This window comes from Manis javanica, chromosome 11, assembly GCF_040802235.1.
Source record: "Manis javanica isolate MJ-LG chromosome 11, MJ_LKY, whole genome shotgun sequence".
Classification (NCBI taxonomy): domain Eukaryota; kingdom Metazoa; phylum Chordata; class Mammalia; order Pholidota; family Manidae; genus Manis; species Manis javanica.
Window position 1 is genome coordinate 6434792 of NC_133166.1, and position 26327 is coordinate 6461118.

Here is a 26327-nt window from a genome sequence, read left to right on the forward strand (position 1 = left end):
AAACATGTAGATCAGAGAAAAAATAAACAAGCCAGAGAAGTTAACTACAGCTCAATAACAAAAATCCAAGCAATCTGATTAAAAAATGGGCAAAATATCTGAACACACATCTTTCCAAAGAAGATATATAGATGGCTAACAGTTACATGAAAAGATGTTCAACATCATTAATCATCAATGAAATGAAAATACAAACTACAAAGAGAAATTGCGTCAGATCTTCTAGACTGGCTTCTTATCTAAAGGACAAGAAATAACAAATTTTGGAGAGGGTGTGGAGAAAAGGGAACCCTTGTACACTCTAGTAGGAATGTAAATTGGTTCAGCCACTGTGGAAAACAGGATGTAGGTATCTCATAAGTTAAAATATAACTACCAGCAATTTTAATTCTGGGTATTTATCTGAAGAAAACTAAATTAACTTGAAAAGATAGATGCACCCCTGTAATCATTGCAGCATTACTTACAATAGCCAAGATATACAAACAACCTAAATACCCACTGATGGATGAATGGGTAAATAAAATGTTATTATATATCACAAATGCACACACAAATGAATATTATTCAGCTGAAAAATGAGTGAATTATTGTTATTTGCACCGTGAATAGACCTTGAGGACATTAAGTCAACTATGTCAGACAGAAAAAAGGCAAATACCATATGATCTAACTTATTATATATGGAATCTAAAGAAGAAATCCAAGAAACAAAAAAAAGTAAAAATAAAAAATCAAGATCATAGAAACAGAGAATTAATTGGTAGTTGCCAGAGGTGGGGTGTGTGGGGTGGGTAACGTGATAACATAGAGGAAAAGTACAATCCTCCAGTTATAAAATAAATAAGTCACAGGGATTTAATATACAATATGGCAACTATATTTAATATGACTGTGTTGAACAGTTGAAAGTTGCTAAATGAGTAATCCTCAAATTTCTCACTGCAAAAAATTTCTATGTCCTATATGATAATTGATGTATTGTGATCATTTTGCAATATATGAAATTGTTGAATAATTATGCTGTATACTGAAACTAATGTGTGCCAATTATACTTCAATTAAAAAAAGGAAATCTGTGCATCCAATATAGAAGCACCTAAATATATGAAGCAAAAACTAGCAGAACTAAAAGTTGAAATAAATAGCACCACAATAATATTAGGTGATTTTAACACCCCCTTAACATCAATGGATAGATGATACAGATAGAAAATAAGTAAGGAAATGATGGCATTGAATGACATATCAGATGGACTTAACAGATACATACAGAACAATTCACCCAAAATCAGCAGAAAACACATTCTTCTCAAGTACACTTGGAATGTTCCCCAGAAGAGATCATGTATTAGGACACAGAAAAGCCTCAATAAATTAAAAAATAATGAAATTGTATCAAGCATCTGTTCAGACCACAATGGTATGAAACTAGAAATTAATTACATGAAGAAAACAAAAAAAAATAAAGAAAAACACAAATACTTGGAAGCTAAACAATATGCTTCTAAACAACTAATGGACCAATGAACAAATCAAAGAGACAATCAAAAAATACATGAATACAAATGAAAACAGAAGCACAATGGTTCAAAACATGTAGGATGCAGCAAAAGCAGTTCTAAGAGGGAAATACATAACATTAAGGCCTACTTCAAGAAATAAGAACAATCCCAAATAAATGATCTAACCTCATAATTAAAAGGAACCAGAAAAAGAGGAACAGAGCCCAAATTTAGGAGGAGGGGCATAATAACAATCAGAGCAGAAATATGTAGAGAGTAAGACAATAGAATGAATCAACAAAACCAAGAGCTTATTCTTCAAGAATATAAACAAAGTAGACAAACTTCTAGCCAGATTTATCAAGAAAAAAGAGGGCACAGATAAACAAAATCATAAATGAAAAAGAAATTACAACTGACACTACAGAAATACAAAGAATTATAAGAGAATTGTATGAAAAATTATATTCCAATACCTTGGACAGCCTAGAATAAAATTGACAAACTCCTAATACTGTAAAACTTTTAAGACTGACCCAGGAAGAAATGGAAAATCTGAACAAGTGATTACCAGTAACAAAATTTAATTGGTCATCAAAAAACTCCCAGCAAACAAAATTCTAGGACCAGAGGGCTTCACAGCTCAAATACTCCAAACATTTAGAGAGTTAATATCCATCCTTCCTAAAGTATTCCAAAAAATAAAAGAGGAAGAAATGCTTCCAAACTGTTTGAGGCCAGCATCACATTAATAATGAAACCAGACAAAGACAATACAAAAAAAAAGATGACCTGTATCAGTGATAACATAGATGCAAAATCCTCAACAAAATGTTAGCAAACCATATTAAAAATTTATCAAATGGATCATCCATCATGACCAAGTGGGATTTATTCAAGAGATGCAAGCATGGTATAATATTCATAAATCAATCAATGTGATACACCACAATAACAAAAGCAAGGATAAAAACCATATGATAATCTCAATAGATGCTGAAAAAAACATTTGACAAAATTCAGCATCCATTCATGATAAAAATTCTCAACAAACTAGGTTTGGAGGGAACGTACCTCAACATAATAAAGTCTATATATGGCAAATTCACAGCTTGCATCATACTCAAGGGTGAAAAGCTTTCAGCTTTTCTTCTAAGATCAAAAGCAAGACAAAAATAACCACTATCACCACTTATATTCAGCATAGTACTGTAAGTCCTAGCTACAACACTCAGACAGGAGAAGGAGATAAAAGGCATCCACATTGGTAAGGAAAAAGTAAAACTGTCACTATTTGTAGATGAAATGGTATTATATGTAGAAAACCTTAAAGACTCTACCAGAAAACTATTAGAAATAATAACTAGATTCAGCAAAGTTGCAGAATACAAATCAATATACAGAAATCTGTTGCATTCCTATGTACTAACAGAAAGAGAAATCAGGAAAAAAATTCCATTTATAATTACATCAAAAAGAGTAAACTACCTAGGAATAAACCTAACCAAGGAGGTTAAAGACCTATACTCTGAAAACTATAAGACACTGATGAAAGAAATTGAAGTAGACATAAATAATTGGAAATCTATCCCATATTTGTGGATATAAAGAATTAATATTATCATAATGGCCATCCAGCCCAAAGCAATTTACATATTCAGGCAATCCTTATCAAAATACCAATGGCATTTTTCAATGAACTAGAGCAAATAATTCTAAAACTTATAAGGAACCACAAAAGATACTGAATAGCCAAAGTAATCTTGAGAAAGAAGAACAAAGCTGGGGGTATCATGCTCCCTGACTTCAAGCTCTACTACAAAGCTATAGTAATCAAAACCATGTGGTACGGGCATGAAGACAGACCCACAGATCAATGGAACAGCTACATGCAAGATAATGAAACTGGATTACTCTCTAACACTATACACAAAAGTAGACTTGAAATGGATTAAAGACCTAATATAAGACATGAAGCCATAAAACTCTTAGAAGAAAACAGGCAAAAATACCTTAAACATAAGCTGAGTAACTTTTTTGGACACATCTTCTTGACAAGGAAAACAAAAGCAAAAATGAACAAGTGGGACTACATCAAACTGAAAAGCTTCTGTACAGCAAAGGACACCATCAACAAAACAAAAAGCTATGGTATCGGAAAATATATTCTCAAATTATATATCCAATAATGAGCTAACATCCAAAATATATTAAGGACTCATACAAATCAACACCAAAAAGCAAATAACCCAATTAAAAAATGGGCAGAGGACCCAAATAGACATTATTCCAATGGAGAAATACAGATGGCCAACAGGCACATGAAAAAATGTTCCACATCACTAGTAATCAGGGAAATGCAAATCAAAACCACAATAAGTTATCACCTCATACCAGCTGGAATGGCCACAATCCAAAAGACAAGAAATTGGAAGTGTTGTCAAGGAGGTGGAGAAAAGGGAACCCTCTTACACTTTTGGTGGGAATGTAAATTGGCACAGCCACTATGGAAAGCAATATGGAGGTCCCTCAAAAAAAGTAGAAATACCATACAACCTAGTAATACAATTCTAGGAATTTACCTGAAGAAAGTAAAATCTATAACTCAAAAAGATATATGCACTCCTATGTTTATTGCTGCATTATTTATAATAGCCAAGATATAAAAACAGCCAAAGTGTCCATCAGTAGATGACCTGATATAGAAGAGGAGAAATATATATATATACACACAATGGGATATTATTCAGCCATGTAAAAGAAATATATCTTGCCATTTGTGTAAACATGGATGAATTTAGAGGGTATTATGCTAAGTGAAATAAGCTAAGTGAAGAAATATAAATACCATGTGACTTCACTTATTTTTTGGAATCTAAGAACAAAAATGAAACAGCAATAGATTCATAGCCAATAAGAAGTAACAGGAGAGGAGTTGGGGTGAGTGTGCAAAATAGTGAAGGGGATAAAGAGGTGAAAAATCTCAATCATAATATAAATTAGGGGGATGAAAGTACAGCATAGAGAATATAATCAATAATTTTGTAACATCTTTCTGTGTTTACAGTAACTATACTAGTTTGGGTGAGCTTAAAAATAGAGATTAGGATTTTAAAAAGTGTTGCTGGATATTATAAATTTGATTGGTTTAAATTTTCTCAAAGATTCAAATATAAATTGCAATTATTTTATCACATTTGAAATGTTGAAATAAACTTCCTTCAAGTTTTTTTGTGTTGATTTTAGAAAAATATAGAGCCTTAGTTGACGTATAAGCTACTTACACATTGCTATCATTCTTACCCTTTAATGAATATATTTTTATTATTTATTTATAGATGAGGTAACTAAATATTAAGTATTTTAAGATACTGCCCAATTAATATGTGACAATCAGGACTGGAGTCCAAGTTGGCCTGTTTCAAAGATCAAAATTCTTATTCTTACACCAAACTCTTCTTTAACCTTATTTATGATTTAACAGAGGTACAATATAATGGGAGATGTATGAGCAAGTGCTCAAATTCGATTTGCATGACCTTTGGCCTAAGTATGTCTCAGAGGATTCTCTAGGCTACCTCCATGGCTATGGTGACCCAAGAAGTATGTTGGGTTTACAGATTAGAAGTTTAAGGTAGTGAGTGAGTCACTCTTTTTATGAATGAGAGTATGAAAGGGGGGTAGCTGTGTGAAAGTGAAATAGAGCAGGCATCAGCTAACTATAGCCGATGGGCCAAATCCATTCTATTACATACTTTTGTTTAAATAGAGTTTCATTGGAATACAACCATGCCTATTTGCTTTCTTATTGTCTATGGGTGCTTTAGTAGACAATGGTGGAGATGAGTAGTTGTGACAGAGACCCTATAACTTGTAAACCCAAAATATATACTGTCTGTGCCTTAAAAAAAAAATGTTGCCAACCCCTGAATAGGGGATTTTACTTCTAAGTTTTTAGTGGTTCTCAAATGCAGGACTTTAGATCATTAGGGATTTTTGAGTCTAGGGCATTCATTAGGTAACTCCTTACTGCTATATCTTGAGGAAGAAGAATTCTTATCAGCTCATCCCCAGCAAGAGTTACCAGCAGCAGGAAATGCCCTCCACCTTTCTTCCTTGAGGAAGTGTTGCTCAGCCAACTGTTTTTCTTGCTCAGTTTCTAGTATATTCTATATTGAATCAACTAACTTCAACGTGGTGATCCAATGTTTGTTAAAATGTTAAAATGTTTGGGACCATATTTTCAATACTGTTTAAATAAAAACAGAATAGTGTCACTAATCATTTTATGTTACATTGTTGAAAACCAAACTCCCTGAAATAATGCATTTTTTTAAATAAAGAAAGCATTTGTTATGTAGAGTGAAATAAAAATATGTATTGTGATTTTTGGTGTTTTAGAAAATAATATAGACTGACTTAAAGAGTTTTGTTTTGGAATGTCATTAGAGATTGAGAAATGCCCATTTGAGGAAAAGAAATTATGCACTTTAATTTTAATTTTAAAATTTAGACTTATACCAAAGTGATGAAATCATACACAGTTATATATTCCCTCACCCAGTTATTCCTGTAAGATCTTATACAGCTATCATGCAATTACCAAAACATGAAATTATCTGTATAATGCTCTTAACTACAGAATTTAGTCCAATTTCGCTAGTTTTTTTAGTGAAAAATATCTACCAAGAGTCTTACTTTCTGTTCCAGGACCCCATCTTACATTTAATCCCCTCCAATCTGTGTAGTTCTTTAGGCCCCCACGTTTTTCATGACCTTTGCAGTTTTGAAGAGCACCGGTCAATTATTTCGATATAGATGTATTTCTTTTGTTTTTTTAAGTGGCCAAAATGAAATAAGGGAAAGCTGAGGTCTCTCCCACTGGGCAAAAAATAACCTGTGAATCTTTGGGGAGCTCTGAAAGCAAATGACAGATCATAAATCCACTGGCTGTCTATCTCGAGTCTTTTCTCCCAGAAGGGAGTAAAATGGAAAGAGATTGGGAAGATGATAATCTTCCTAATATTTACTCTGGTGCATTCTCCAGTGCATTCAGATGGCAAATGAGAAACCTCGTTATTTTCTACATCTGAATTCAACAACTTTGTACTGATGGGAATAAAAAACAGACAATATCCCCTTAACACTGAAATATAATAATTAATTGGATCAGAGAACAATTCTGTCATTTGAAAAGAAGTCTGTAAGTGCATAAACAGATAATCACATTTGCATGTTGAGAGAATGACCCATCTTGTTAGACTGATTACTCCCAAGTAAAGGGTAAAGTTATTTAAGCCACTATCCCTTTAAAAAGACATATTTTAAAAATTTGCAATAATAATGAAGAATACAGAGGTTTCCTCAAAGTACTGTAATCATATTACTATTGAGATGGTAAACAATTACCTATTATTAAAAAATAAATAATAAACAGTTTAAAAACAACAGCATATTAATTAGAGAAAGGCTACTTCACTGAACACACATGATTAGGAAAGTATTTTCAGGGAAGTTTTCCCCTTAACTTAGTACAGTAAATTATTATCCCTTTGTTCACCATCTATTTTAAAAAGTCCAAACAACCAGGTTTTTTCTAGCTTACTATGAAATAAATTGTTGCCTGAGGAAGGCTGTTTGCCTGGTAACAAACAGCTTTGCATTTTGAGTAATTAATCTTAACCTGTCAAGTGGCAAAATTCATTAATCAGCCATCTTCCTTCGGGAGACCTGCACTTCTAATGAAGAGAGAAACAACAGGATGATGTCACATCTGCCCTATTAATTTGCATTTCACATAGTCTAAGAGGGATGTGAAGGAAGGAGAGCACCCGAAGAAGAGCTTCTTGAAGAAAAACTGCTCTTTGATCCTATCCTCCCCAGTGTTGGTCACCGATAATAAACAAATTTAAAAAAAAAGATCCCTTCCCCAAGAAGCTGACAAATATGGGACTTTCCCTGCTTATGTGGAAGCTACAGTCAATCAGCAGATACAGACTTGAAATAGGTCTGGTGAAACCCAAACAGGAGGGGCCAAGTTTGCTAAAGGAGCAAGATTGGAGGGTGAGGACAACTAGAGATAATCACTTCTGGAGATAAAAGAGAAGGAAGGGGGAATGTGCTCAGAAGATGAGGTGAGCCAAGGGCTCTGCACTGAGCTTTGCAAATGTGTTTGTGGAAAAATAGCCATGTGCTCATCACCCATGTTAATTCTGAACTCAGCGTGTCTCAATGCCATGTGACATTGAATGAAATATGATAAAATACTTGCTAACATGTCTTTAGTGACAGTAGCCATACAGCATAAAGTTAGAGGTAGAAATCAGAAATTTTATAAAACTTCACCCAAGTGAGAAATCAAAAAGATGAAGAAGTTCGTAAAAGTGAAATGTATCTTTAAAACTATGTTAAAATCTAGTTTGTTGTGGGAGATTTAAGAGGTTAGGGATTTTTCTGTAAAGCAGTCATTCAGGAAATACTTTTCTAGATAACCAGATTTAAAGTAGAAGGACACGCTTACTAAAAATTTGTAAAACCAGTTCACTTATAACTAATCTTAGTAGGAAAATCTAAAGTAATGGAAAAAATAATTCTTTTCTGTTTAGGTCAGAATGTGATTTTAAAATCTTTAAGTAAAAATACAAATCTTTGAATATCAAAATAGAATATCTTTATATTTTTATAGATATCATTATATATTATATATATAGAATTTATATTATATATTATATATATTATATATAGAATTTATAGAATATCTTTATATATTTTATAAATTCTTAGACATTTATATAGGTCCAGGAAAATTCTCAGTTTTCTAAAGCTGTATGTTCCAGGTAGAGGACATGTTTTTTTATTAAGGTATCATTGATATACAATCACATGAGCAACATTGTGGTTACCAGATTCCCCCCATCATCAAGTCCCCCCCACATACCCCATTACAGTCACTGTCCATCAGCATAGTAAGATGCTATAGAGTCACTACTTGTCTTCTCTGTGCTGTACTGCCTTCCCCGTGTGCCCCTACATTATGTGTGCTAATCATAATGTCCCTTAATACCTTTATCCCTCCCTTCCCACCCACCCTCCCCAGTCCCTTTCCCTTTGGTAACTGTTAGTCCATCAGGTAGAGGACATTTTAATGGATTTCCTGTGAACATAAGTAAACTCTGATAGACAGGTTCAGCTGGCCTTTATTTATGATCCCTTGTGACTGCCACTAACATGTATACATTCTTTAAAATTGACCTGAAGTTTTTTAGTCTCAAGGAAAAATATTCCATTGTCTCTATAAACAGGCAATTGTAGCCTTCTGCCTATAACTAGTTTCTCAGTTAAGTTTGTTTTTTCTTGAGAACTTAAGTAGTCGGTATATATGTTTGCCACAGGTTCCAAGCAGAAGGAAGATGGCAAAAACCCCTAGCAAAATTCCAGCTTAGGCAGCGCCATTATAATCAATAAATCTTATGTCGAATGAGCTACCTCGATAGCCACAAAATGCCTTCAAGGATAAACAAAAGCTTGTTTTATTTTCTGGCTTCTCCAAAACTAAGTTGTTTATAATCAAGAAAGGCCACGTAGGTCATTTCCTGATTAAATATTGGCATTCTCTCTTTGTCATAAAGCACATAACTGGACTGTCTGTGAAGTAGATCCTTCACCTATTTCTTAGTATTGAACTGATTATTTCCAGGGATATTAAACTCTTCAACAACAAGAAAAAATAGATCAGCTAATTTTGTTAACTTCCTAACAAGTGCCAGGAGCATGTTCAGAGCTGGGCATATAGTGAAACTAATATATTATCCTTGCCTAGCAGAGATTCTGTTTACAAATCTAAATTTTATATCTGCAATGCTGGAGACTAGGTAAACTGCTTTGTTAACTCAGTGTTTTATAGTGAGGGAGGAGCTGTCATGTTAATTACTTTATTAGAAACAACAAGTATCATACAATCTAAATGCACTGTATTAGACTTCAATGTCATGTAATTATTATTTCAAGAAGCATATGAATGATCTTCAATGTGCAAGGATCACAGATTCAAATATGAATCTATGTAATTATTATAATCAGTGACACAGTGGGAATATCAATGGTAGAAAAGGAAAATGAATAGAGAAAACTTTCTGTAATTTTAAGGGGATACTAAGGCTCAGTGCATAAAAATTAGAGCAAAGTTGATACTATTTCTGATAAGACACATTCATAGAGTTCATTTTTTTCCTTAAGTTTAGAAATTTGTTCATACTTAGCTTCCCTTAATGTCTTTCATTCTTGAAAAATGTCTAATATTATCTAATGTCAGTTCTGCCTTATTTCCCTGTCTTCTAAACTTTGAGTTTGTTAGAATATATCATGTCATTGGCTAGCTTCTGCTGAAATTCATCCAGTATCATTTCTACTTATGTAGATGGTGACTGAGTAGTTTATGTTCTCCTGTTCCTTTTTGGGAAGGAACATTGCTATCCCTTACAAAAATTTTAAAAATAATACATTTAGGTCATTTCAGTAAGGCCGCTTTAATTAAGTCTAGTCCTAGAAATAGTATGTAGTGGTAGTATAAGCATTAAGTTTAACATTTCTAAGGTCTCTGTAGAGTGGAAATACTATAACAGTGTAATATAGTCAGGAAATATAAATTATCAAGTAAGATGATTCTTTGGGTACCAAACACCTTAATGTGTGTGTGTTTGCATGTGTGTATGTATGTTCAAGTTTCTGTTACATAGGGGATGTGAATGAGAAAGGGCTTGCACCAAGAGAAGTATTACCCCTCATTCGTTTTATCATCAAACTTTAGTGTAAGAGAAATAGAGGCAAGAAAAACACTGGAAAGGAGAGCACAACCACTGGAATTTTAAGGAACAATGACCCTGTGGATGGCGTGGCTAAGCCACTAGTCAAGAAAGCAGAATTGTAGGGAACAAAGAAACAGTGGTAGTTAGGGAACTTTGTTTTTGTTTTCATCTTTCTCTTACCTCTTCCTATTACTAGATTTTCAAGTTACAATGGAAAAAGCACCACATAGTCACTGAGAAGCCATCAGCCTGTGGTGACATGGTGACCACAGAGTCAGACCTGAGATCACCTTGAGCTCTTTCTGTGACTCTAAGTATGGTGTATTGTTTCCTTGAGGTCCCCAATTGCACACGCATTCTGATATTCATATCTTTATGTAGTTCCTAATTATATTACTCTGGTCTTGTGCTGGCCACTGGGATATTAGGAAGTGTGACAGAAACAGAGTCTTCATAAGCACTTGAACACTGGAACTTGTCCTCTTTAAATACCACTCAAGCTGCAAAGAAGCCCAAATATAGTCACACGGGGAAACCATGTGCCTGTCACCTCCAGAAGCCACCTGACTGCAACCCCCTGAAACCCCAAGCAAGAGCAGCAGAGCTACGTGCCTGAGCCTTTCTCAATCCGCAGAAGTACGGTCATTAATAAATAATTGTTGTTTTAAGCCACCATGTTTGGAGCTAGTTTGATATGCAGCAATATATAGTTAAAACTGCAACCTTGATCAAATGACTTATGTCATTTAAGCTAAAACTATGGCTTTACGTTTAACAGGTAAGGGAGGAAACAAATCTAGGCCTCAATTACTTTGTCTTTAAGTTATATCACTGTTTTCTCGTGCCTGTTCTTTAACTGATGGAGACACAGAAATGTGAAAGGCCACTCTCATAAGAATTTGACTTAAGACCACTTTATTTCTGGTGGTTTTCCAGAGACATCTTTACCTATATTTTGAAACATTAGTTGAAAGCATTATTTAAAAAAATGGTCACCAACTCAATATTTGTTGATGAGAGTGTCAAATATGGCTGTTGCCTTTATGGGAATTTGTAATCTATTAAAAAAGTTGGATCTTGAAAATAGATAGTTAGAAATATATGTAACAGTTTATTGAATAGACAAACATTGGTTGGGCACACTAGGATAAAGCTTTATTCTCCCCAAACTGGCATTAAACACGTTCTGCTGAATCACCCTTCCCCAGTCATTGGACTCTGCCCCAGATTCCGGTGTCTCAGGCATATCCATAAACTTCAGGGCTCTTTAAGCTAGAAGAGTCTCATTTTAAGACATTAGGAATTCTAGTCCAGTCAAAATCTCAAATCCAATGTCACATGCAATCATGCAATGCAAGAATTCTCCCTCTCTATTTTACTCTGCTGCTTCAGGTGCCCACAGGTCTAGGCGATGGAAGAGAGTATTTGGATGGGGGGGTTAATGTCTTCAGTGACTAGGGCTGCTGTAATTGAGCCACTGGGTTCCTGTGGCATGTCGTGGAGGTGCTTTTCTCCAAAGAAGATTTTTTGCTTCTTCCAGTAAGGTACAACCATTCTGGAACCTCTTGAGCATTCTGCTCCCCTCATGTCAAAAGTGATAGGTTTATCCCTTTGTCCTTCAGAAACTCCAAGTCTTAATGTCCAGAGGGCAGCATGCATAAGGAAACTCACTTTGGCCTTTTATCACCACCCTATAAGTAATTTCAGTTCATATTCTGATTGTTTCATTTGTTTACCATTAGAAATATGTCTTCTTTCAGAAAGAAAAGTGATGTCTTTAAATATATTTTATTCAGGACCCAGTTGTAGTACTTAGTACCTTCAGAGTAGTCAGCTCGCAATGTGGCCTTTTTAGCCCTCTTTAGACTTGGAGTTGTGGGAGAAACTCTAATTCTTTGTAAAGAAGGAAGGAAATCTCTGCTCAGTGAGTCTTAACTTTCTTTTTTTTCCTTTTTAATCCTTTTTTTCTTCTTCTTTTTTTACCCATAGAGCTTGGTGATGTGGATCGATGGATGAAGAATTAATATGAATACCTTTTAGTAAGTCATGCAACTCTCCTAACAATCTGGGGGTACAGTTCTACTCTTCTCAGTTTAGTCTACAGCTGAAAGTTCAAGGTAAGTACCATCCAATATCATTTTATATTCTATTTAAGTGTCACAAAGGTTCTATGAAATATTATAATGAGGAAGATTTTTATTATAAAGCCAGAAAAGGTCTTTCTGAAGAAGTAAGATTTGATCTGGAAAATTAAAGGTGATTTGGAGTTATCCAATGTTAGAAGGAGATGAATGCATAGGGGGGTTTTAATATGGGAAGAAAGGAGGTGTGAATTACACCTTTTAAAAAATATCTCAGGCTGCTCAATGGAGAGGAAATTTAATCAGTATGTCCAAATAAGAGGCTTTTCCAATCATCACCTTATACTAGGGGTATAGTAGTATAGGTGCAATGGAGGTAAGGACAACAGGTAGATCAAGAAATATTTTATGTGTAGAATTGAAGAGATGTCATGGAATGTATGTAAGACATAAAGAAGAATATATGTTAGGAGCAGAACCTAGGTTTTAGAATTCAGCAATGGATAGATGAATTTTTCAGTTACTAAGATCCAAATTGGAGGAAAACTGTAGGAGGAGGTTTGTGGAAGACTAAGAATTTGGTTTTAGAGGGCTGTCAATCATGCAAATGATGGGTTTACAAGCTAGAGGAAAGAGGATTGTAAATGAGAACTTGAGGCGTGAGTACATCCTGAGTAATTCTACTATTTATTATTTGGGTTGAAAAGAGCTGGCAAAGACAACTGAGTACAAATCCTTAGAAGGAATGGAGGAAAACCATGGTCCTGAGTGTACAAGAGAGGGTAGGCATGGTGTTCTTGGGTTTGGCAGCATGACACTCAGGAGTGGCCTTAGAGGGAGCTGCTGGGATGGATGGGTGAGGAGGCCAACAGTCCCAGTGACTGGGGATTCACACCCTGCCGGGCCAGGGCCATGCCAATTTCTTTATGATTCTTTCAGTGAGGAGGAGTGTGCATCAGAAGGGAAACTCAGACCCTTCATAAATATTGCAGAATGGATTAATTGACTGGGATAATAGATCTTGAGGGATCAAGGACCATCTCTGTTTTTCATTATGTCTTCTGATTGTCCTTTAAGTGCATGTGTATTTGTCAAGACACACATGCTGATTTTTGTTTCTCTTTGTGTATCGGGTGTTTGTGGTGGGCTGGAAAGATGGCACAGCTTGTTAAGTGTTTATTAAATCCCAGTGATATCTGTGATGTTCTGTTTGTCCAGCTGCTTTTCACCTTAGGGGAAAGCACCTGCCTCACTGCCTCGCCTTATTTGCTCAGAGGATGAGTGGAAGTATGACTGCGGCTATCATTTTCCAAGTTGATGAAACATATCACATGATCCAGCATCCTTCCCTCTGAACTAGGAATCAGATCCTGGGCACTTGTAGTGGAAAGGCTTGTCACTGCTTTGAAGAAATGGCAAGGTCACAAAAATATTAACTATACAAAATCAAACAATAAAATCAAAATTATTATATAGAGCCCTTTATTGTCAAAACTGAGTCAGAAATAATGCCACCTTGTCCCAGCATCTCTGCCCTAAAACATAGTGGTGCCTGAAAATGCGGGTCAAGAAATGTGATACGAAGTTGGGAAAAACCTAGGATATATTTTATAGTTATGAAAAGAGACAGTTTCACGTTTTATCCTCTCTTGTGTGGCAGAATTACTATGATTGTTTCATGGCCCCAAATATTTTAGTTCCATTGATGGTCTAGTCATGTCATGTATTAGTTTTAAAGATGAGGTACACACCCTTTGACCTCTTCTGGTTACCCTCCCCTGAGGTACCCAGTGCTCAGGCACTGCAATCTCACTCTCAAGAAGTCCCATTGGGGACTGGGTCTGTCCACATGTACTGATACATAAACACAAGCTTGAATACAAGTTGTGTGAACCATGGCAGGTTACTTAATGTGCTTGGCACTCCTTTACCTAACATGTGAATTGTATGCTATTATCTGCCCCATAGAGATGTTTAAATGAGATTCTGTATAGAAGCATCTAATTCCATTCATTATGTACACATACTACATTCTGGGTCAAAGTAATAAATCTTGGCCTCCTTTTGAAGGCATGGAAGATATCCCACCATCATTCCCAGTGTATAAACAATTCTTCCTTGATTTAAGGGCATGACTCTATTAGACAATTTCTCCCTCTAGTGCCAAAAAGAAAAATATAAAATTTCTGTTCTGATAGTACTGGTACCACTATTCTTTGTATAGCGGTGCCTTCATTCTAAAGGAGATCTCTTTAAAGAGCTACTGTGTCTTAAGTAATATAAACAAATCACAAATATTCTGTAGGAAGTCAATTAGTGAGATATAATTAAGAGAATTTTCCCATATCCCTCAAATAACATTTGAGTGTAGTACTTGATGTATAAGAATGATTGTCTTAAATAAGTATGTACACATTAAACGGTCTTTTCACACATCACTTGTTTTTTCCTCAGCTATGTCTGGAGAAGTGATAGGGGAGTGACTTTGATTAAAATCACATTATGCATGAAAATTACCCCCTCGATCCTTCCACCACAGCCGTCCATCCCTAAAAACAAAAGAAAAGAAGTTGCTTTTTTCCAGGGAATGGCCCTCATTGGAGCAATCTGACCCCTTTCAGCAAGGGACCATATTAAACTCTTGTTATTAAGGGTTACAGGGAAGGGGATGATTAACCTGGAAAACAATCTTCTGGGACTCCCTTACAGGAGAGTGTGGAAAACTCTTATTTCTTGGATGTAAACGGAGTCACCCCCTCTTAATTTTCTGGGGCTAAAAAATAAACTATGTGTATTCTTCAAGGGCAGACACTTGAGCTAAACTGACCCACTTCCTGTGAGGAGAATAGCTGTGTGTTTAACTCGGCATGGGCACTGAAGCTTAGCTCCCGGATAGTGCGGCAGGGACGGTGAGTGAGCCAGCATCAGGAGCAGAGTTGGCCGGGGTAGCCTTCTACCCTGGGCAACGCCAGAGGGTCCTGGGAGTCGGGCCAGGAGTCTTGGCTGCACTCGTTTCAGCCTGTGGGTCATATGGTGGGAGACCGGCACTCAATAGTGACACCCTATGGCAGTGGGCCTTCTCTCAGGTTGGCAAGTGGGCTCTCTAGAACATTTTAATTTGATTTCATGAAAAATAAGGAATTATAAAGTGTTTGCACCTTACAGCTGTAAAGCAGTCTTACCAGTTCCCAAGACTTCCAACTATTTAGGACAAGATCTTAATTGCTTGGAGGTTCTAGCTTACTTATCACAAAGTCATCTTACACCAAGGTACTTCATTTTCACCTAAGCAGTAAAAACTAGCTTCTATATTTATATACTTCCCTTCAATTATAAAATATGGACGGACCTAAGCTGTGTTCAGGTGGGCAAGGACATGACTAATTACAATGTGAATAATAAGTGAATTTTAATTAACCTCGATACAAGGAGCATTTTTGAAAAGTTCAGAATGCCTACACAAGTTGGTTTAGGTCCATCTCTCAGATGTGGAGGAAGAAATTCTAGGACAAAGATTAGACATAGCTATATCATGTGCTTGAACTGAGGCAAAATAGGAGAAAGATATGAAAAAGAAGTTCCCCTTCAGTGTTTTAAATAAACAAAGGAGAAATGTTCACAGAGATCAAAGTTCTGTGTTTCCCTCCCAACAAGCTCAGGCTACTGGGTGACTGAACTGGTATTACACATCTATATCAGCTGACACTACAGCCTAGATTTTAAAAGAAAGTGACATCATAGAGAAGAGACCTACGGAGAATCCAGTCATTGAGTGGATCTGGTAGACCTGACCTTATTCAAAAATAACTAAACAGGAGAAAAAAAACCTGGATCAGTATAAAAAGTTGCTACATTTCACTATGTACATAGTTATATATATGCATATATATATATATATATCTTTATATACGTATATAAGTGTGTATATGTGTGTACACATGTGTGCATATATACACACATGTATGTTTGTGTATGATATATAGCTTTATACATGTGTGTGTGTGTGTGTATAATATTCAGAGTATGTTAGAGCCTATTTGTAACATTTAACCAAATAGAAAAGTTTGGGAAAGAAATTTTCATTCTCAGGAAAATGAATGAAGGTAGCATTCCCATATTCACAAGTGGCACTTTTCACAATAGCCAAGTAGTGGAAGCAACCCAAACACCCATTGTGGATGAATGGATAAACAATTGTAGTATATATACACAATGGAATATTATTTATCTTTAAAAAGAAGTTTGGACACATGCTGCAACTTGTACGAACCTTGAAGACATTGTGCTAAGGGAATCAAACCAGTCGCAAAAAGTCAAATAATGTACGATTCCACTTGTATAAGTTGTCTAAAGTATTCAAACTCACAGAAACAGAAAGTAAAGGGACTGGAGGGGAGAGTAGGGAGTTGTTATTTAGTGAGTATGAAATTTTAGTTTTGTAAGATGAAAAATTTCTGGAGATCAATTGTACAACAGTGTGGAATATACTTCACACTGTTGTGGAACTGAAGTGAGACACTTTTAGAAATGGTTAAGATGGTAACTTTTATGTTTTTTTTTTACCACAATTAAAATCATCTTAAAAAGGAAAATGAAAGTAAGATGATGGTACAGCATATTGCATGAAATAGTTATCAAGTTTAAGAAGAAAATTAAAGAAATGGTGCTATGACAGAATTTAAAGTATGAGTAGAATTTAGACTACACAAAGCCCAGTAAATAAGAGCAAAACAACAAAACTCCAGATATTTGAAACATTTAAAAATTCTCATAGAATTCAGAAAACAAATAAAAATTGATGAAAGCATTTAAAGAGAAATTTCCCCCCAACATACAACGAAGCAGTAAACAGAACAAAAATATAGGAGTTAGAAAAGATGAGCTAAAAGGAAGAAGGACCTGAATCTGTACATCAGACAGGCTCATGTAATGTTTATTAAAACAACATATTCCTTGATATTCAAAGGTGAAAACTTTGAATTTCCAGGGAGACCTTGCAAGCATTCAGCAAAAATAAAATAGAAGCTAGGAAAAAATTTAACAAAAGCCTTCTTATTTACCAAAGGAAGTAAGCTTTGTCTCTTCGGTGTTAAATTACAGGAGAAAAGAATGTTTGAGGAGAGGATGTTTGACCTAAAATCCATATGCCCAGCCAAGCTTACTGTGAACCAACCACGAAGACATACTGTGGAAGTATATGTAGATTTAAACTTGTGTTCAAACTTTGTTTTGGTGTTCTAATCATCCTCGGCTAACAGTGATGAAATACATGAATTTGTGTTAAATGTAGTAATACGTTAGCAAAGAAAATAGCTTCTAGTTTAACAACAAATTCCCCATAATAAAGTAATGCTGTACTTCTGCTCTCAAGAAGAAATAAATTGAGGCTCATACCTGTTTCAGAAATATCTCATATTTATCAATACAAGGGAAAAATGTTTTGAAAAAATTGGGTGAACATCTTAGGTGCCTCTGAGCCCCACCATAATAAATTAATCCTTGTAATCCCAAACTCGCAGGTAGATCTGGAAATTATTCAAATTTGAATATATGACCTGAGATAATATTTATAAATGCTTAAAATATTATTTTTGATCTAAGAGAATAGTCAATTGTAAAATAGTCTCCTAAATGGTAGATAATACACCCCACAACTTGTTGACATCATTTTACAATTCCTGACACACTTTCAAGAATAAAGCTCTCCTGAAGCCCATCAGGACAACTGAACAAAGTCCAGGGAAGAATAATGAGTATGTTTAGAGAAGCTAGGCTTCACAGATGAAGAGAAGTGTGCCAAATGAGGGTTATTTACTATGCAATGAAGAGAGGTTATTGGCATCTCCAAGAGAAAACCAAGGGAAACCAAATGAAGAAAAATATTGTTGGTCTTTGCCAAGAGACAAGCCTAGAGAGGATGCTAGGAGAGCGCTCAGGTGGATGTGGGTGTTTGTTGGACAGCATAATATCTAGGAGAACGACAAATCCCAGAAAGCATTCTGGAGAACAGATGGGCACTTAGTCAAGTTCAGTATTCCATAATCGTTCATTTTCTTTTAAGTTGGTAACTGTTATTCTTTGTGAGAGTTTCATGGTTTCCTAACTTCTAACATTTGAGGCACTAGAAAAGTCAAGTGACTATTCCTCACCAGGGTTGTCTATGGTTTGGGTGGGGGGTGGTGAGGGATGAGGGACAGGACATGTCAGAAGATTGCCTGAAAAGGAGGAAGATACCCAACTGCACAACAAAGACCATGTTTTCTCCACATTTCCTCGTGACAGAAAGCCTTGGCTACTGCCCAAAGGCAGGTCACTGTTCAAAATCTATCAAGAGTTTAATCCCACATGTCATCTCCTATGCCTATAAATTTTGGAATTTGAGATGAGGTTGGCTTTGGATAAGAAATTGAAAAGTCCTGGGTCATAAAACTACTGTCAGTACAGACTTCCAAGAACAGAGGATGCAAGTATAAGTTTGAGAAGAGGGAGCTGGAAGGAGAAGAGATGGGGAGTCAAAGCTGAGATTTCAACCTGCTTCCCTCAGACCTGAAAGAAGTGCAATTCTAAAAGCAAGCTTCTTTCTCTAGGAAGGGCATTTATTGGGGGAGTGGGATGGAGAGAAAGACAGAAAAAAGACTCAGCAAAGTTGCATGGGGGAATGATCCAGGGCCAGAGACTGTCACTGTTAACAGAATCCAAATAGCCAATTTTTGAAATGGAACTTTAACTAATGAGTCGAATCGATCATGGTGTCACCCCCACCCCCTAGTTAGCTCAGGAGGATGAGATGATAGCTACTGAGGGTCAGCCCAGATCCTCTCTTATAATACAGTTTTCTTACTTGTACATACAACCCTTCATAGGTAAGATTAGCCCAAAAATCTTCATTATTTAGCTGGGAAGACAAAATAAGCATAACAACTTACAAAATAGTCTCTTGATACATTTGTATCATAAATAGTTAACAAACTAGAGTATATAACACATACTTAATGGAAGTGCTAGGGAGCCCAATATGTAAAAATATACACATGCAAAAAAGCACTTTCTCTAAAAAAGAGTCACTTTAAGAGATAATGCAATTATTCTAATGATCATGCTGGCATTGTTTGGAACATTTTTTAAATGCAAATGTAAAAATGTATTCAGAACTTAAAATCTTGAAATTTGTATATATGTAATTATGTATTTCACTCTTACTAATCCTTTATAACCCACAATTTGTCTGTAAGGGATTGGGAGATTCCTTCACAACCCCACCTGCAGAATTCTCTCATTAAATTCTTCACATGCTTTTAAGTGCTTCACTTTTCACTTTATTTGCTTTTAAATCCCAAACGGTGTCTTGATTTGTCTTTGCATCCCTGGTGTCTAGTATAGTCTGGTAAATAAGCACTTAATGAATGCATCTTGAATGAAAGAATGATTTGATATTGTCATTAAAAATGGACAACCATCATTCAAGGCCCACACGTCAAACTATTTTGTCACTCAACCTGAGTAATAAAATTATGTTTTCCTATGCAGGAGAAATAAAATTATAAAATAGATTTTCTTTTATGGCTTGAAATGGCAGTTCCAAGTATAAACTTCAATGATGACTCAAGCATTGTCGTTTGTTGCATGTTGGGTTCCCTGGAAGCCAATACTAACAGAGTTTGGGGTACAAGATGTTCAGTAGGGATCAGTAGCTACGAAAGGAAGAGACGCAGGGGGAGTACAGGTGGGAGAGGGCAGGAAAGGGCAAACTAAGAAAGCCAACTGAGATAGCCATCCTGACAGTCTTAGCCAGCTAGGTGAGAGGCCCCAGAGGGATCATTGTTCAGGCATGCCCCATGCAGGGCTGAAAGTATCAGTACATTAGATATTCTTAGTCACTGAATGAAGGCTGCCCTTGCAAGGGTGGGGTCTTGGACTGGGAAACTGCACAATGGGCTACCAGGTGCAGACCATCTGGTCTCACTCCTTGTGGCTGCACAGCAAGTCCTGGCTTGAAAAGAAACCTGGGTAGCTCATCTTCATGTCTCCCCCATTAACAATTTAGCCACAAAGAAATGGTGAATCATGAGAATTAAAGGAGAAAGTATCTAAAGTGCTCAATCTAGTGTCTTACCATAGTAAGCATTCAAAATTCTAGCTCTTATTATTATTAAAATCTACACTTGGTTAAAGTAAATGCTTTTCTTGACTTTTCTATTGAATTGAGTATCATTTCATGAACAATTTAAAGACCTTCATGTTTGTACAAAGAATTTCCATTATCTTGTGTCAACAGTGTCCTTCACCTACCAGATAACTGGGTTTGGATTGTAGAGTTAGATATTTGCTTCAGTGAGATTTGCTGCTGCTTAATGATGTGAGAACTTGGCAAAGTTATTTTCTCCAGACAGTCATTTGTTCTTCCCTGTAAGGTGCTTAACAATACGAATTCCTTAGGGGTTTTGATGATGATCAGAAAATGTACATGAAATTCCTAGTGTGGGATCAGGCCGATATCAAGTACCAGTGAATAGAAACTATTTTAATGGTTTTCATTCCTGTTTCAGGCATGTATCCATCATTATAGCATCATACAAGTATTTTCACTGTCCTAAAAATCCTCTGTGCTCCCCCCCTTCACCCTCCCAGTCCTTTCAGCCCTTGGCAACCACTAATCTTCTCACTGTCCCCATAGATTTGCCTTTCCCAGAATGTTACGTAGTTGGAATCAAACAGTATATAACCTTTTCAAATGGACTTCTTTCACTTAATAATATGCATTTAGAGTTCCTGGTCTTTTTATGGCTTGAGAGTTCATTTCTTTTTAGCCATGAATAATATGCCTTTGTTTGGATATAGCAGTTTATTTATCCATTCAACTACTGAAGGACACCTTGGTTGCTTCCAAGTTTTGGCAATTATAGCTGCTATAAACACCATGCGCAGGTTTTTGTGTGGAAACAAGTTTCCAACTCCTTTGGGTAAATACCCAGGAGTGTGATTTCTGGATCTTATGGTATGGATATGTTTAGATTTACAAGAAACTGCCATTATTCCACAGTGGCTGCACCATTTTGCTTTCCTACCAGCAATAAAGAGTTCCTGTTGCTCCACATCCTTGACAGCATTTGGTGTTGTCCGTGTTCTGGAATTTGGCCTTCCTAATACATTGGTAGCAGTATCTCATTGTTTTGATTTATATTTCTCTGATCATATGTAATGTGGAGCATCTTTTCATATGCTCATTTGCCATCTGTATATCTTTGGTAAGGTGTTTGTTAGTCTTTTACCCATTTTAGAAACATTGTTTGTTTTTGCTAACCTTTTTATTTTTTTACAATTTTTGCACAAACCTATCCATTAAGGATTATAATTATCTTTATAAACTGTTAAATATTTTTCCTAGAATCACTTGGGTATGAGCAATTTGACCCTTGCTCTTTTGAACTCAAGCCCAAAGTTCTTTGCCCTATGCCCTAATGACTCTTAGAAGAAATTGACCTTCCATTGTAAATAGTACAATTTAGATTGGCCAAACCTTTGCAAATCCTTGCTCCTGATGTTTCACCCTCCATATGCAATGGAGAAATTCTGGTCTGCTGGGAACCTCGTGGTACTGGCTCCTAGGGGGATTTAATGGTCCTTTTGCTCAGACCATAGAGCACAAACATGCACATTGTGCTCTAAAAAAGCTGCCACTGGGATTCAGGCTGGAGTTTGATGCTTCCAGCTGAAGTAGAACAACTATTGCCACGTCTGCAGCTTGGGGCCATGAAACAGAGGTATCAGAGCTGTCAGTGACAGCCCCAGGGACTCTGCCTTCATGCCTTGCTTCCCACACTGTGCCTCCTGATCTCAGAGGCTTTATTATGGTGATGATTCTATTTCTACTGAGCCCAAAGGACATAAAGGAGATTATTGTATGAGGCACTAAAGGTATATAGGACTTACCCCTCAGAGGACCATTTCAAAGGTTTTGAGTTTCAACTGTCCAGTTGCTTTAAAAATAATCCCAGGATTTAGAAAGCCTGAAAATAGCGTTGTGCTCAAGATAACAGTCTGGTACACAAAGTCCTCAATTTGTCACAAAAGATAGCAAGAGGTCAGGCATATTCTCACCTCTAAGGTGTAGACTTAGTTCAACCAAAGGTAATTTATAGCTGGGTTTTTTTTGTAGTGTCTGGTGTCACAGAATCATTACCTTAAAAAAAAAGCACAAGAGAGAAAACTTTTAAAAGGAAACTTGATCCTTTATAGAGCAGTGAATGACAGTTTAATATTTTGTGTAAAAGAATCTGCAATAAAGCAGTTCATAGTATTTTGCAATAAAAATAATTGTTATAGGCAATCTTTCTTACTAAGAATAATGAGAAAATGTTCATGTAGTAGGTTTGAATAAATGGCTGAGGAATGGTAGTCAATGTAATTTTTATGTGGTTAAAGTTCATCATATTTTCTCCCAATGTGTACTGTTTGAATTATTGCTTTTATATGTAACTCTTGATATTTGAGATTCAATATATAAAAACATGGTAAAGAAGAAAATATAATTTGTATAGATATCTGTATCTATAAAGAGAAAAAGTGAGCAATATTCTCATTTTTGAAAATTCATTTACTTACACATTTATTAAAAATAATTCCACTTTACCAAAACTTAGATCCTACTTTCACTAGTAAATTACCACCATGTCTCCAAAAACAATTCTTTAAAAGATCTGGTCCTAAATACACATTGGTACAAAGCAGATAATGAAAATTAAGAAACTACTTACATATTAAATATGTGAATATTATAGCTATGTAGAAGAAAATTTCTCTAAGGAATAGACTCCTAGAAAAACACACACTGAAACATTCATATTATAGAAGTTATAGGAAACTTCTTCAAAAGATCTGAATCCCAGGCAGAAGGTATACTTTCATATATCTAGGTGATATTAAGAAACTCCTTTCTTATGTTTTGAAATAGTTTTTCGGGTTTTCTATATTTTATAGATTTCTATTTTCAAGTTTTGAAGTAAAATTTAAACATTTCAGAAAAAAAAACACTAGAAAAAAAGATAAGGGAAAAAAGATTTAATTAGTTGAAATCCCAGCTCCCAGTATGTATGTCCTTTACTTTGATTCACTTATTAGTAAATTTGCTTTATCTCTCATTCATTTTATTGCTGTTATTTATATGGACAAACCAGACAAACTCTCAGGCTAAGAGATCTCTGAAATAAAAGGGTGTATCAAGCCACTGCAGACATTAGCCAGAAAAGGACTGGGTCTTGAGACCGGAAGTTTCTGCTTTATCAGCAGTAAGGCCAGTTAACAGAAACAACTTGTCCACCACACTCAGGAAGCAGGGGACATTTATAAGGGTTTCAAGGAAAGAAAGTTGTTTAAGTTTGCCTTTGCTCTAGATAAGGAAGGCAGGCTGACATGAAGTGGGAAAAGTCTGGGGTTAGGTGGTTAGTCCATAGAGCAGGCTCGTGGGCTGGTTGTTGATGGTGGGTAGGGACTGCTCAGACATTAGAGGGGTGCGGTCCTGGGGGCCTTCTAGATAGCTGTTGACAGAATTCATTCAGGAACATGGAGTCTCTGGTTGGCTGCAGCCTGTGGCTTTTGGCTGCTTATCTCCCCTTGTCTCTCTCCCATTCCCTGTTCCTTATGTCACTTAATTTTGTGACATCTCAGATTTTTTTTGTATCGACATGTATTCATACAATTTTTTCCTAGCCACTTAGAAGCAAGTTGCAGACATCATGACACCTCACCTCTAAATATTTCAGTGTGTATTTCCTAAGAACAAGAATATTCTTATATGAGCATAATACAAATATGACATTCTCAGAGTCAGTTCAAAATGTCACACCAGTTGTTCAAATAAGATCCTTAATGGCTTAAAAAAAAATTGGATGCAGTCAAAAACACTATTCACTTTACTTTCATCTCCCATTAGCAGGAATTCCACATAGGTAGATATATCCTTTCTAGTGCATTACATCAGAAAGCATATATTTTCAGATTCTTCCATTACTGGCAGTATTACTTTGGTCAGTTAAGTGAGGTGGTATCCACTATATATATATTTGCATTTTAAAGATATTTTTCCATCTACAGTTTAAAAAGTGATCTGTGATACTTTGAGGTATATGGATATTCTGTTCACCAACCAACTTTGATCCAATGTAACAGAGCTGGGTTCGGAAGGGTAAGTGCTTATGTATCCCTCATGGATATTATTAAGGCCCTTCCAATGTGGGTTAATTCTGTTTTGCATTCCCAGCAACAATTAGGAGCACAGCGTCACCAGCAAAGTATATTGTCAAGTTTTGGCATATTTGTGAACGTGATGGGTGAGAAATGGTGATCACAGTGATTTGTTTCCAAGTATAAGCTTTATTATTTGTAAAATGTGATTAAACTACATGACCTGGGTCTGAAGTTCAAGAGCTGCTAGTACTGGTTCCCAGGAGCCAATTATGCATGCATCTCTTCCTAATTCCACATTCAGTGACATTGTTTTGGTAGCTTGAAAATGGACAGATGAGGCTACTTACCCTCTAGAATTCAGGAAATGTTACAAGTCAGAGCTCTCCCAGTCCTAGAAATTAGTTATTTGTCCACACAACTCAGTATCCAAAATGGGCTTCCATATAGTCCTTAACCTCCACCTCTGACCTGTAACTTGAGACTTGTCTGCAGAGAGATTTAGGCCAGCAGCCTTCTGGAAAGAGGATTGTGATGGGGGCACATGCAGGTGACAGCAGAGAGCCTGTGGGAGAAAGGGTCATGTTTGCCAGTGACCTTTAAGATATTACCCACCCCATAATAGGAAAATGTGGACTGGCATTCTGTCTCTTGCCATTTTAGCAGCTAGTTATGTTATTCCTACTCCTGGGGGGAGATGGCAGTGAAGAGTGGAGAGAGGATAGTAGTTTCTTCTGGTTATTTTTAAGAGAATAGAAGTCTCTATTTTACTGGCTGGTAAGACCACAGAGAGAGGGAGTGTTTAGTTTTCCCTCCATTCTTTTATGTTGTTCTGTCATCCTTTTATGTTGTTCTTTCCATTTATATGGAAAAGCAAGATCTTAGATAATTGAAGGTAACTTGGAAAATAAGAGTTATTTGGAGGATGCAATTACTTTATTTAAACATTTAATGTAAATCTATATAGTAATTAGCACAGTGTGGTATTTGAAAAAGGCTGGGTTTATCCATAATGGACAAGAATATAGCCCAGCCATAGAGCCACACATTTATGATTAACTGATTTTTAATAGACCCACACATTTATGATTAACTGATTTTTAACATTTCCCTTTTCCAACTCAACAGGTGAAGAATTTGAGGCTTGAAGAGTAAAGTGACTGTTTTGAAAGCCGTATATCAAATTAAGGACCAAGCTAGGGCTGGACTCTTAAGCTCCTCTATCCCAGTAAGTCAGAAGTGGAAAAGAATGTATTGCTCACTAGGTCAAACCCCTCATGTTCAAAGGGGAGCAAGTACACCACCAACTGCCATGTTACTTGAGCAAGAACAGGCAGCAAATAGGTGGCAGAAACAGAATTATAAATACAGGTCTTCTGACTTCCAGCTCAGGGAACTCTGTAGTGCCCCCAAGGAGTCATTTTCTGAAACCCTTGGCTTCTAAGAATGGGCTTTGGGGATTCCATTCCAGCATTCATGGGAGAGAATTAAATGATAATAATAACTTCCCCTTGTGTTTTCGTGAAAATTCAAGAGATCAGAAGTAAAATAAAAACAAAACTATTAAGGCCTGGGCACTACACCCAGACCAGTTAAAATGGAATACCTGAGAGATTCTATCACTGATCTATTTTTCATTTTTATATACTTAATTCATTATTTTAAAAGAGTAAGGTTTATATTTTTGATGTACAGTTTTACAGTTTTGACAAATTCACCCAATCGTGTAACACTGCCACAAACCCTTGTGATGTCCC

At 36.0% G+C, this 26327-nt stretch overlaps 1 long non-coding RNA gene across 1 annotated transcript in view; it reads left to right on the forward strand.

Annotated features, from left to right (window-relative positions):
* Positions 1–14478, forward strand: part of LOC118971070 (uncharacterized) — a 51537-nt gene extending 37059 nt beyond the window's left edge. Inside the window, exons 3-4 of the long non-coding RNA XR_005059342.2 lie at positions 12299–12426; positions 13609–14478. This is a non-coding gene — a long non-coding RNA (uncharacterized lncRNA). The remainder of the gene's footprint in view (positions 1–12298; positions 12427–13608) is intronic.
* Positions 14479–26327: the final 11849 nt, after the last annotated feature.